The 14,798-nt window shown below is 36.8% G+C and overlaps 3 pseudogenes; 2 read left to right on the plus strand and 1 right to left on the minus strand.

The window, feature by feature from the left end:
* Positions 1–1,879: 1,879 nt before the first annotated feature.
* LOC120209560 lies at positions 1,880–7,273 on the minus strand (annotated as a pseudogene).
* Positions 7,274–8,379: 1,106 nt separating this feature from the next.
* On the plus strand, positions 8,380–11,546 carry LOC120209562 (annotated as a pseudogene).
* A 1,293-nt stretch (positions 11,547–12,839) lies between these two features.
* On the plus strand, positions 12,840–13,463 carry LOC120209561 (annotated as a pseudogene).
* The last annotated feature ends 1,335 nt before the right edge of the window (positions 13,464–14,798 follow it).

Below are 14,798 nucleotides of genomic sequence, written 5' to 3' on the forward strand. Positions count from 1 at the left end.
TTCCCTCGCATAGCTCGCTCGGTTGCCTTCGCATAGCTCGTTCGGATGGCCTCGGTCGGATGGCCTCGGATGGCCTCGGATGCTTTCGGATGGCCTCGGTCGGATGGCCTCGGTCGGATGGCCTCGGTCGGATGACCTCGGATGCCCAACGTGTTGGGACATGCATGGCGACTTGGTAGGTCGTTGGACGTGCATGACGACCTACCCCAGGAACGTGGGACTGTAGAGATCACCCCATCTGAGCAATTAATCTGGCGAGGGTACTATCTCGTGAAAAAAAAAATTCAATGCATTATCTCGTTGATTTTGCCCCTACTTTTGGGTACCATTTGTTTAACATATAATTTTTGTACCTTGCCATAATTATTACAAAAATAATTTAGCTCTTAGATTCGAATATTACCAAGTATTAATATTTAACAAAATGATTCGTAAAATTGAAGAGTTTACATATAAAATTTAAACCATAACCTCAGAGTAGCCAAACGTATAATAAATTGCAAAAGTGCATAGACTATTATTTTAAGAAAATGTTATAAACTTGATAGATCCAAAAATATTTTTAAAGGTAGATATATATATTAACAATATAATTTTTTTAAATGAAATGCGCATAAATAAAATTTTAAGATAGTCGTCATCCACAAATAAAATAAAATTTTAAAATGGAGAATATCAATAAAATAAATAACTAATCTAAGAAAATTTCGATTTACACGCGACTCCGCCACTGTTGTAAACATGTTTTAGTTGTTAATTAAATGAAGTCGATTCATTTAAAATTAAGTTGTAGCGTAATAGAAAAGCCATGTGAACAGCCACTTCTCCTGAATTTCAACTTGCCTACAAAAATCAACCAACTTGCTTTAGTCTTGCCTTTATTCAAACAACATATACGTCTCTCCTATAATAAAGTAGGTTTCATATTTGTATCGACAATACCTGTGAAGATTAGATGAATAACCTCGTGTATGTTGGATATAGAACTTGATTCGTCAGTATCCGGCATCCTATTCAACATCAAGTCAGATTAAGATGTTTGCTATAAAACCAGCTGTACCTCATACCCACAGATATCGAAAACCTTTCTTCAAGTCCGAGATTCTAAAAGAAAGACATGCTGACTTTCAATAGTTGGATGAAAAGAATAGTCATATCATATCAAATATTAACAACTAAAATAAATATTCAAAGACATTTGTGAGACAAATCGATATATGATTTAATTACATTACACGGCATTTTAAATTTTATAATATTTTAATTCAATCATCAAAATATTAATATACTCTTCATCAAGTCATTTCATCATTTCATTATTAGTTTGAATGTTAAATAACAATTCAAATGTGTACACTAGCAGCCAACTAAACTGAAGAATGTGTACAGTGCCGTAATGTATAAGTTACAGCAATCGACTTACGCGGCACATCTCGATTATCAGCTGCTAAAAACCCCTACACAATGCTCTAATGATAACAAGAAATTCTTGATCGCTTACAAGTTAGAAACCTGGCAATTTCACAGCTGATGTCCCTATGTTCTTTTACCCCTAGACCGTCTGTTAATTTTATTATTTCTTTTCCTCCCATATTCAGATCTATATTATATCTCCGACCACTTACCGATAAGCAGGTGTTCATTGTCCAACAGTTTAATTTCTTCCAAACAACTCGTGACATCAGGAACTATCCCTCCGTTGCGATACCTTACAATCCCTTCACCCACCAGATCAGTCTACAAATTATATATATATATTACTTCATTAGACATCCGTGCAAAGTGTGAACACAAATTATGGTGCTCTAGTGCCGTAATTTGAGATCTATAAAGTTGCTGCATTCAGCTCCTTGAGCTTGTGTAAGAATGTGTCGAGCTCATATTTATATTTTACGTACGAAAGAACTGAACAATTATACTTTATTCTTATGCATTAACTTATTATTGTAAAGTTCACCTGCACCATAGATGAGAAAGTGACTGAACCGTAGATGCATGTGTGTCCCCTCCACATGCTTCTCATTGCTGTGTTGTCTTTTCAAATCTGAAACAATAGAACCGATGTCTCTTGGCACAGATAAATGTTGTGCAAAAAGCGTTTGGTCAACCAAAGCATAAAATATCTATAAATGCCACATGAAAGAAATAAAACTTTGTCAATTATTTTTCATTTCCATGGAATAAATGTGCTTTAAAACATTACATACAGATTCATTCAGAGAAATAGATAAACCTGGCGTTGCAATTCAGTTGCTGCAAAAATGTCCCTTGCACCATTTAGTGGTTTTACCAACTTCTCAGGAATCAATTCTCCAGTTGAATAATGCTTTGCAAATTTCCTCAGGACTCGGTAATCCCGAGCATAGTACCTAGAAGCATTATCGAATCCGTCAGTTTGTGATAAGGCACTGGACACATGTTAAAAATATTAAAATTCACAATACACATGCATGCACAGTCTCCCTCCCTCTCTAGGATATCAGTTAGGAAGTAACAAAATGAGCACGTCAAACTTAAAACGAACCCTATATAAGAATCAACTTGAGAACACAAATAGATACATCTCTCCCATAGTGCGGAGCAACACATGCATTTTAATAGTATCCATTCAGATTTGCTTTATTTCAAGTCATATATTCCAAAAGCAATCTTAGTTTTCTCGGCAATGAAGAAATATGTCAGCATGTTACAGTTGCAACTCCAGCATTCTACTTACTCAAATAGGTTCGAAGGTGTCTCAGCAAAGTCAAGAGCCACCCTTGTGCCTGAAAAATGTTGGTAATCCTACATGAATAGCCAAATGATTATGATGAAAACAGTAGACTTATACGGAGTTTGCTTAGTGGTAAAGTCTCAACAAAATACCGTTCTTGAGTGCAATGCATTGGAGATCATGTCCAAACTCATGAAATAGAGTTTCTAGTTCTCTGTAATTAAGTCGCACAGTTGATGAATCATGCGACCTTGAAAAATTGAAAACAAGGGCCATAAGCTGCATAAATACCAATCTAAGTAAACTTCCAAATGAAATTAATATTCAAACAACAAAATAATTTTCACAATTAACAGGGAGAGAAAAAGAATTTCATTTAAAGTACATGACAAACAATAAATTTTGTTTAAATGAAAAACATAACAAAGTGCTAGAAAGCGAGAAAAGTATGCAAACAAAGTTAACAAGTGTTTAGTTACAGGGAGTTGATATTCACTATCAGAAATTTTTCGTCCCCTTTTAATAGCAAAAGTAGCACAACCAGGATATTTGCCTTTCCTTGAATACAGATCAAGGTAGAGATACCCTAAGTCACCCTGAAACAAATGCATAATGCCTCATTACAATGGTGTAATATAAATGAAACTAAAGAAAAGTTGGCATAACATTTCCAACATGCATAAACTTTGTGACCGAAGCATCCATGTTTCTTATATCCAGTGTATTTCTGTTACAAAAAGATGAATAAAGCATGTGGGCTCAAATTGAATTCAGAATTAGAAATAAAACAGGTAAATTCAAATCTCTCCAGAACGCAACTATTCTAAGTGTTCAACGCAAACATCAATATAGTAAAACAAAAGTTAGGACTTAATGCTATCAAGAAAATTTAGAACCTTAAACAGTTGGGGAAAGAATTAACTTTTGAGGATAAAAAAAGAATCAAACATCTTAAAGGGATCATCCTCTACTTATGAAGGAAATAAATTCTGAGACCAGGACATATGCTTTCCGTCTCCTCAGTATTCTTCACAGTATGAAGTTTTTTCCCAACTACTCTACACCTTTCCATCATCCATTCACATACCTCTTCAGGATGATGAATACACATTTCAAGCACATTGGGATGCCATGATTCACCAGGTGCCATGGGGAAGCTATCAAAGCTTGCACCAAAGAGTGACTTTACCAAAAGTTTCAAGCCCTCAATACACTGTGGCAGAGAGAAATATGATGCCACAACCTGCCAGAATTTTGGGATAAAAAACTCTCAAGAGACCCTATAATATAAAAAGTAAAAACTCGAACTTTAAGACAGTAATCAGTATAAGTGAAATGGAACTTTGATCATTATAAATTGTAAGCAAAACCGCGAAGTTTATAACCTACAGAGGAGTCCAAATTGTAGGCAGAAGATTTCAACACTGTCGTGTAGTATGCCTCATCCCATGGTTCTAGATCTACACATCTTTGGCCACATAAATCCCTCTTCAAATTTCTAATTGCCTTAAACTCCTGTAGGGAAAATGAGAAATCAGTAATGCAATGGCAATAGAATCTACAACGACCTATTAATCAACACCACATCTCACAAGTTCTAATAAGAAACTCATTATACCTCATCAGCCCTTGCTTTGACCATATTGCTTATCTCAAGCAAAAAGGACACAACCACCTCTGGTGATGAAGTCATGTTTAGTTGCATTACAAATTCAGCATAGGACTTATGATCCATTATCTGCATCATTCGATAGCAGAAAATTAGTAGCTCGCGAATTTAAGAATTTGTTTAAAAATTATATTCTATAATGTGAAAATAATCAATAATCCCAGCCAACTTTAATTTTTACCCACATCACAACCATTTCGAAATATTCAAAGAAACTAAGATATAGCAGGTTATTATTTCTAAACATATAGCAACAACCATTTAAAACCAAATTGATACAAATTTCCTCCTCATCAAGCACACAGTTATCCTAAAATTAATTGCAATTATGTTGCTAAAAGACTATGGTAAAATTCCAGGAAACACTAAGTAAGTTTTAAACAATAGAAAGATTGAAACATCAAAAATAGTTTTGAGTTACTAAAACAAAGCCGAAAAAAAGAAGGGATGCATCACTGCTACAATAAGAAAATATAGTCCAACATTCCAACTGATCCTAGAGGGATATCTTGATCTTGTTGCTCTGTTACATCACCTTCCAGTATTGTTATCAATATTATCTTCCCTAAAACCAGACTCAAAATTCCTTGTGAATTACAACCAATATAGAAAACTAAATAAGTTTTAGAAGCAACGTCAGAGGATTTTTCAGTTTTTAAAGTTTAGAAAAGCTTATAGTAGTAATCCACATTCGGAAAACATGCACGTATGTATGAAGTAATTATTGTAACAAAACTTCACACCATAAAAATTCCAATTTCGTTATTGTTTTTTGCCAAATTCGTTCATGAGTATAAATTACCTGAGCAAACTCATGTCTGGAATCTATAAGTTCATCAAGAACCTTGTGGTTTGCACGGAACGGAATTCCCTTTCAAATATGCCATTTTCCTAACCTGAGAAAGTATATGAAGTGATTTGGTTAGTTCTACAAATTAGATTTTACTAATAATTACAATTAAATGACACCCCATTCAAAATTCTACCCTGCTCTCAAAGGTTAGTGTCTTGATTAATAAAATATATTAGAGTATATAAATAGCAATAACAGAAAGAAATTATTTGCCCAAATATAGCAGCCGGAACACAGATTTTCCTAACAGAGCAAGTTCCGGAGTCAATAAACTGCAGAAAAAAGTTGCTGATTTCTTGAATCCAAAAGATGAAAGCTACCTGTTCATCTGCTGTCCATTGTAGAACAGGGAATAGAGTCCGTGGCTCTGTTATGATCCGGAAACCCTTTTATTGTTCATCTCCAGATGTTAGCCGATAGATAGGCTTAAGGAGATGTTATATTTGTCTCGGGATGCGTGATGCTGGAAAGACATCCACATGACCTGGGTCAAGCATAATATTTTCACCATACCTGGGAGGATGCAGCAGCATACATGATACAACCCTGTAGGCACTTGTTCTAACAATATATGATAATGCTACTGAGATTCAGACAGAGCACCAGAAAAAAATGGGTAAAATGCTTACACACTACATAGCTTGAGAGAATTCAGATTTAGCTGATTAACTCTATCTAATTTTCCTTCAATAGGAATTGGATGTTTACATGTTAGTTCCTAAATGGGGAAAAATTATGCTCCTACATAATTGTCAGTATGAAAAGAATATATACCCGAAGGAAGATGAATGCCACCTTTCTCAAAGTCAATGCGTAAGTGGAGTGCAGCTCTACGAGCTTCTGCGGTAAGCAAATGACCATCCTGCTCTGCCTTTTTCACCGCATTCTAAAGGGTATGATTTGTATTGAGAAACTGTAATGACAATAAAACACAGCAAAGCTGTTATTCTCCAGTAGAACATAAATCATCAATGCACATGGAAAGTTCTAAAAAATAAAAGCAAAATATGGCAGTTTGACCGCACTACAACACTACAACAAAATTACTTTTGAAATGTAGTCTTCTCAAAATAAACTATTGATCCCGAACGATCATGGAAAGATATCATTGATTTAGAGAAAAAATCATACACACAAGGGAGAAAGGAATTCTATGGTTAACATCATCAGTCACCTCACATGTAGATATTCATTAATTCTCATCGATACTTTGTTAGCCTCCTCTACAAATCCTCTGCAACAGCAAAAGTAAAAACTATTTGAATAAAAATGAAATTCTAAATCAATGCACGTAACTATATTCATTCAATAATAACAATAAAAGACCTGGATGAGTTTGTCTGCAGAGTTCTGCCGAATCAACAACAGAGCAGACCTACAAAAGTGAAACTTTTAATGAAGACATTTCTTAAAAAGTGACATTAACTAAGTAATATATATATATATATATATATATGAATATAAAATTAACCTACAGTATCCGAAATCTCATCCATGGCTCGGATTATTTCAGCCGAAGATGGCATGCCAGATATATAATCAACCAGCTCAGCAGACCTAATAGCCGAAATAAGAATAAATTTATTAGAAATTAAAAGTGAGCCTAAAATGAAGCCATGACTATAAATTCAAATTATTTACTGATTACATAAAGCTGATCGAAGTTATTGAATCTCAAAGCTACCAAAGAAATGCCAAGACTTTGGATAATATATATATATATATTGAAGTTATTCGTGAAGCAATTTGGAGAGACTCCTTACCTCTCAATGGCGTCGTCGACGAAGCATTGGAAACCTTTAGGGGACTTCAAGTGATCAAAACCGTAAAGACCGGTGGGGGATGCGTTTTGTCTATCAACAGCGCGGGTTCGAAAATGGCGGTGACTAAGGAATGGTTCAAGTAGACGCTTCTTATGGATATTCGGATCGCGCTTCCTGATAAAGTTCCACATTTATGTGCTCGTGATAGCGGCTCTGCCCTCCGGTCACCACAGCTTCTGCTGCTGTTGTCGAAGGCCTAGAAACGAGCGTTCGAGTGCTGGAAATGGACCGGGCGGCGGTGGATCCTGCAGTGCGGTGCTTTCACAAAAGAAAACTGGAAAATGTGCTTGGGCTTTGAGTTAAGACAAATATCAACAAATGACTAAATATAGGTACAAGCCCGGTTCAAATTGTAGTTTATATTTTGTTAATTTATTTTTTTTATTTGAATTTGATTGTAAGTAATAAATTTGTTTATAGTAGGTAGTTATTTTTTAAAATGAAAATGTGGTAATATATAAATATTGCCCTTTATATTAAACAAGATAATTATGTTATAATATCATGAGCTAAATAACAATAATTTAATTAAAATAATTAACGATTATTAGTATGTATATTATTAGGGAAATAATTAAGTTTTTATATTTTGAAAATATATTTAATTGCCACATATATTTAAATTTTTGTGTAATAAAATTTGAATGTTTGATTTGAGCCAGACACACAACCTTTGACAAGCTCTAAGCGAGTCAACCAACCTAGCCTGGCTTGGGAACAACAAACCGAACCAACTGTTCTTAACCTTGAGCCAGCCAGCCAGCCACATACTTTTTAAGAAAGGATTCATCGCCCTCCCTCCCGCCCAGCCACATCCGCGTCGCAGACTCAACTCGCTCCACGGCTCCTTTCAATTTAGCTACTGTTTTGTTTTTTCTTTTTATTTATTTTCTCTCCGTCTTTGCCTCTTTGGTTTCATCGGCTTAGATCCAGCTGATATCTACGCCGATCTCTTTTCTTTCCCTCCAATTTCTTCCTCCTTTTTCTCTTTGCGTTCGTCTCCTCTTCTTTTACTTCTTTCACCTCTAATTTCTGCAATTTTCGAAGCTTAGATGAACTAATTGAAGAACAATAGCCCAGATTCATTGTCATCAAGGCTACTCTCTAATACAAACTTCTTTTTTTTGGAAACAAACAAACAAAACCCATTCTTTAAAACTGCCTCTAATATATTTTTCTTCTGTTTTCCGGATTTTAATTTTAGTTTTGGGTATCAAATTAAGCTGAACTTCAGCTGATCTTAGCACTGTATATAACTTTTGGGGTAAACTTCATTTTCTTGAACTTGAAGTGTTTTGTATTAGCTGCTGTGCTGCACTTTTTTCAGTTTGTTTGAATTTTTTTAAGGATAGAGCTGGAAGCAGAATGGAGTGGAGTGTAAACAATGCCTTCAAAAGTTACAAAGGTACCTTCTAATCCTTCTTTTTGTGGCTGGACATATATTGATTCCCTGTGATCAAACATTAACATAAGATATTTTTGTCTAATTCACATTGATGTAGATGGTTTATGAGTGTGGCATCCATTCAAGCTCCATGATAATCCTACATTGAACCTTACCAACGGATTCTATTTCTAATTTGGTTTGGAGGTTACAGTGAGGTTTCCAGTGATTTCTGTTGAGTTTCACCTTTTATAGCTAGGTTTCTCGAACTCGGATCTTAGTGCCAGATATAGTTGTCTGTTAAACACAGACCTGTTCTTTTTCCCTTAGTTTTTTTGAGAAATGTATTGGACACGTGTTGGACATGGATACTTAAAGTAAAATCAAGAGTCGGAGCAATATAGTTTTAGGCTGGAGGTTGCTGTTTGGTTTTGCTGGGATAATTAGAAATGAGATACTGTTGGTTATGCATTTTACAGCTATATTACTTGGACACATTAGATATGGGTGTGTTGTAACTGTCCTTTGAGCTAGAACTCTACAGAGAAGAGAATTTCCTTTTCATTCTTGTGCAAGAGACCTACTGATACATAAGGTGAGGGAAATGGAATATCCGAATTATTGAGAAGGATAAAAAACACGATCTCCATTATTGTGCTTTTGAGCTGGTTATGCTTGATTTGTTTTTAAATTTCAAAACTTTTATATTTGTTATCTGTTTATTTCACTTTGGAATTATGATTTCAAACTTAAGCGCAGCTTCCTTTACGAGTCTATATATTTTTAATTGTTGTTTTTTGTAGCAGACATGGAACCGAAATCCACAATGGATATGGTGCTCATTCCTAGTATGGATTCGATAGATATTGTACTTGGTTCTTCAGAGAAGGGAAATAGTGAAAACCCAGGAAGAAGACAATGACATCAGTTTACCTCAGATATTTTGAGACGGCTCCAGACTGGAAAACTAGGAGGTGCAAGTTTTGTGGACAGAGCTATTCTATTGCAACTGCAACAGGTAAGCCTTGTGGACTTGCTTCTGTTTGCCGTTTACCTTTTTTTGCTTCATTTAAAATGATTCATAGGCACTTTATTATCCAGTATCTTTCAATTTTCTTATTGCCATGTTTTAGCTTATGATCATGTCATCATGATGCACACGATATTCTTATTTCATCCATCTCATCTTCTGATTATACACCTTCATTGTGCAGGCAATTTAGGAAGACACTTTAATAATCGGCATCCTGGATATGATAAGACGGACGAGAATGTCACTAGCTCAGCACCAATGCCCACCGCACCTGCCACCACCGCCACTGTCATGATGAAACCTCGACCACAAGCAAGAGATCTCAGATTGATTATAATCATCTGAACTGGTTTTTTGTTAAATGGCTTGCTTTAGCTACTCTTCCTCCATCGACTTTAGAGGAAAAGTGGTTAGCGAACTCCTTTAAATTTTTGAACCCATCGATACAACTATGGCCAGGTGACAAGTACAAAGCAGTTTCTTGAAGTTTTCAAGAGCATGAGAGAAGATGTTAGAGCAACTTTGGAACAGGTCTTCCAAAGTCTCGATCGCTCTTGACTTTTGGACTTTATATGAGCAAATATTTTATGAGTGTTGCGTGTCAATGGATTGACGAAAACTGGTCTTTCAAGAAGGTGCTTCTTGATATATGCCACGTACCTTATCCGTGTACGGGTTCCGAAATATATCAGTCACCCATGAAACAGTCAGAATGCCATACTTTAAAGGAGGACTTGGATGTTCAGAAAATGGGACCCTTCTGTTTTATCCCTTGCGCTCGTACTTTAAGTTTAATTATAGACGACGCATTAAGAACGACGAAACCTGTTATCGCCAAGGTCAGGGAATTTTTACAAGAGTTAAATGCATCCTCAGATATCTCAGAGGATTTCATTCAATTTACAACTGCTTATAAAGAAGGCAGTTGGCAGTTTCCGCTAGATGCTTCGGCAAGGTGGAGTGGCAATTACTAAATGATTAATCTTGTTCAGAAGATACTGTTTTTCATTTAGTACAAGGCATTTGGAATCCGTTTTCTTCCAATTAAGGTATGGGGTTTGGTGGCTAATGATAAAATTCGATATTGATATTTTAAATATTGAAGCAGGCTGGGAGGTAGATGGAAGCCGTTGTAAGTAAGAACGAGGAAATGCTGGACAATAGGATGTTGAATGCTGCCGAGAAGAATATTGTTCACAATTACTTGGAGCCCTTGTACAAAGTTGTTACTGAGATGTGTAGACACCCTCCTACTATTGAGATGGTTGTTGTCTACATGGATCACATTTATGATACAATTCCAACACGGCAACTTCCGGATTGGCTAAAGAATGCTGCTGAGGACATAGTAAAAAAGCTCACAAGTTATAACAATCAAGTCTGCAACATCATCTACATGACAGCCATTCTTGATCCCCGAGCTAAATGTGAACTCATACCCAAGGATCTCAACTCAGAAAACAATCTTGAGGAAGCGACAGCCCATTTTGTGAGGAATTATTATACCAACCATTTTTCATCTACCACGAGCGGATACTACTCAAGATATTGAAGATGGGGAACTGTTTCTTTCGCGGAGGAAATCGCTGGAAAGAAACGAAGAGCGAGCATGAGCAACGCCGCCGATGAACTCACTCAGTATCTCTCCTAGTCTCCAGCTCCTACAAAGACAGATGTTTTGGAGTGGTGGAAGGTCAACAGCACGCGTTACCCTCGGCTCTCTTCCATGGCTAGAGACTTCTTGGCTGTCCAAGCTACTTCAGTGAAACCCGAGGAGATGGAGAAGCAACGCTTCTGTATGCCACATGATAGCACATAAGCCATCCTTTGTATGAAATCGTGGACTCAGGAGGTCTCAAGTTGAATTACAAGTCAGCTGAGATCGACTGCGAGAGATTGATGGAAATGGCTGCAGCAGCTGCTGCAGATATTAGCACAACTGGTATCGACAAGAAACCAAAGTGAACCCAGTTTTCGTTAAATTTCCTTGTTATTGTTGTATGTATGATATGAAGATTATGTATTCATGTACAGTTCAGAGTGTGGGGATGCTAACCTGAGAAAACAGACAGATTGATTTGATATACTCGTCATGGGTAGTCTTGATCATCAGCCTTCAATGTAGGTATTTTGATGGTAAAATCATCTGAATTTGAGGTCCTGATTTGATTCGATAAAAGTGAGTTCTTTAAAAATTTTAGATCAAAATGAATTTTGGAAAAATAGGAGTTGGATCAGTTCGAATTTATGATTAGAGAAAAAAAAAATTCAATCCGTATATATATGGTGACGTAAGCCCTCAGCTAACCAAACCATACAGGAATTCCAAAAACTCCTGGGATGGCAAACGGATATAATTTCATAGATTCCGTACCGCACCCGCTCCAATTGGAGCGGGGATGGGTATAATTTTAATAGGTAGTGGGTGGGTGTAGATTTAGAAAGTAGTACCCGTCGCGGGTAGTGGCGGGTAATGGATTTGACACCTTACCCGCCCCGCATCTGCCCGCCCGCCTAGCTAAATATCTATTACATTTTGGTCATTATGAATTTAGGTGTAATTTTAAAGACTAATTTATAAATCATAATATTGTATAAGATATAACTTGTTATTTAACCAAATATTAGGGATAAGTTAAGTTTATGCATAATATTTTTACTTTCAAACCTTTCATTTTCATTACTGTGTCGATCTTCAAAAGTAGTTTGGGTTCTACGTATTTTTCAATTTCATATATTAATATCAAGTTTCTGCCGATCTTCAAATGATGTTGGATTTTGTGGTGTTTTTGGTATAAAGGATTCACTGTCTTAGAATATTAGAAGGGATTGCATAATAAAATACTCATTTTTTTAGTTAAAATGTTGAAATCTTATATCAATCTGCATGTATTGATACTGGTTGGAACAGTTCAAAACTTATCGAAACTGTGGAAACGTACTGAAATTCAAATTGGAATAGAGGTTAGACTACTTGATATCAGTTTAGGGCAAAATGAGTAAGTACTAGTTTTATTTATGTGTTTGTTGCTTATGTATAACTTAAGTTTGTTGTCAAACGGGTATAACCGGGTACATCTCTAGTTGGATAGTGGATGTGGGGATAGATTTGAGAATGTATCCGCGTGGGCGGGTGTGGATTTGAAAATTTTTACCCATCATGGTGATGAGCGGGTGGTAGATTAAAAAATATTAGATAGATATATAAATGGGGATAAGGTATCCGCACCAGACCTGCTTGTTTGCCATCATGCTCCCGCCAGGTGTCCACGTGTTTCCCTTTCATGCCAAAACATACCTTCTCCACTCTTGTCATTCAAAACTCAAAAGCAGTCTTTGTCCTACTCATTTTCCATCACTTTTAACCACAATCTCCGCCTCTCTGTTTCTCTCTCTCATCTTCCCCGCCTCCCGCTTTCCCAAAACCATGACGGACCAACACAAGCAAACCCCGAGAACTAACCACACCGCCTCCCCTGCCTCTACTTTCCTACAGAAAATCCACTCCCACGCACCAAACACCACCCAACTCCTCGGTTTCTTGGTACTCTTCGTTGTCTCGGCGTCCATCCTCTTAATCCTCACCGGCATCGCCCTCGCCTCCACTGTTTTCGGGTTCATGTTTGTTATGCCATTTGTAATCGTTTCTAGCCCCATTTGGTTCCCGATATGTGCCCTGCCTTCCTCACGGCCGCCGGGTTCTTGTCGGCGTGGGTCTTCGGAGTCGCTGTGGTTGCCGGGACGACGACTTGGATGTACCGATACTTTGGGGCATGCAGCCGCCTGGGTGGGATCGGGTTGATTCAGCGATTTATGATACGGCTGGCCATGTTAAGGATTATGCTATGGAATATAGTGGATACTTGCAAAACAGGGTCAAGAATGCTGCTCCTGGTGCTTGAGCAATGTTAGATTTCATTTTTATTTTTTATCTTTGTTGTTAATTGAAACTTTTGATATAATAGATCCGATGTCATGATTTGTAAGATCCGCGAATATATGTATTTTGATTTTTGTCCAACTCCACAGCTTTGTACACATTATATACTCGAGACTAAAAAATGGAAAACTATAGCCAAAATTAACTCTTGAGTTTTCTATGGTTGTCGGACTTAAAGATCCAATATATCAACTTTTAATACATTAATCACATGATTAATGTATTAAATACTATAAATTTTATAAAATCTAAACTATTTTTTCTTTATTCTAAAAATTTAGGTACACAATTTTTTTTATTCTCATTAACGAATTAAATTAAATTTAACGAGTGTTTCTTAAAACGACGAAGAGACCGCCCCCGAATTTGGCAGGATAGGTAACACCCACTTACAGGACTAACACAAAGACATTTATTTATTAAACAACCCTTGAGCGGTTACCTGCAGTGTTTTAAAAAGCGCTTTGAGGCCCTAGGTGATGCGAGGTGTTTAGAAGAAAGGCTCCGACCATCAAGGTAATGGTGGGTACATAAGGTGGCGATTCAGTCGACGGAGGCGGCGAGAGGCGACGAGGCGATTCAGTCGTCAGAGGCAACGAGGCGATACTTTTAACGATTCACGTACAATGATCCATTTATGTTCTGAGGAGATAGTATTAGATGGAGTTTCAGGACAGCAGATTGTGTCGGGGGTTTTTGTTGATGGGAGAAAAAGGAGTTTAAGCATGAGAGTCGTCACCTTGAGCCAAGATAAAACTGATAAAGAAGATGGGCGCAATGTTAAGAAGTATGTTAAAAGTTAGTAGGTTGTCAGTTGACAGTGATAATAGGACAAAAATAAGTAGAAAGCACGTAAGTCTGGAATCAAGAAATACAAACTTTTCGGATGATTCTGCACGTTCAGTTGACTATGATATTGCACCTACTTCAATTAGGAAATCCAATCATACTGGGTATGTTAAGTGGGTTGGGAACGAGAAGTCTATTGAGGGATAGAATTGTGAGTTGCAAATTGAAACGGATGATGTTTTGATTTAGTAATAGTCTGTAGGGTCGAGTAGGGGTGACGAGGATCATGGTGTTAATACAATTATTTTAAAATCCAAGAGAGGAGAAAATGTTCTGTGTAATTCAAAAGAAGTGTCTTACATACGTGAATCTCTCGTTTCAAAACGTCTCAAAATTTAAAATTTTCGAGAAGTTAATCGTCTTTGAACGCCTCTCGCCTTTTAAAACATAGGTTACCTGATCATCGCCCTCTTTGAGCTGAGGTAAGCAGGCATTGGACTGGCGCGTGGGGAACGAAATGGCAACTCCTCCACTTGATTCCCGTAATATCACACCTGAAAAATCTAACGGCTGACATTTGTGTCCCATCAGGAT

This window comes from Hibiscus syriacus, unplaced genomic scaffold (genome assembly GCF_006381635.1).
Source record: "Hibiscus syriacus cultivar Baekdansim isolate YM2019G1 unplaced genomic scaffold, ASM638163v2 tig00019143_pilon, whole genome shotgun sequence".
Lineage (NCBI taxonomy): Eukaryota > Viridiplantae > Streptophyta > Magnoliopsida > Malvales > Malvaceae > Hibiscus > Hibiscus syriacus.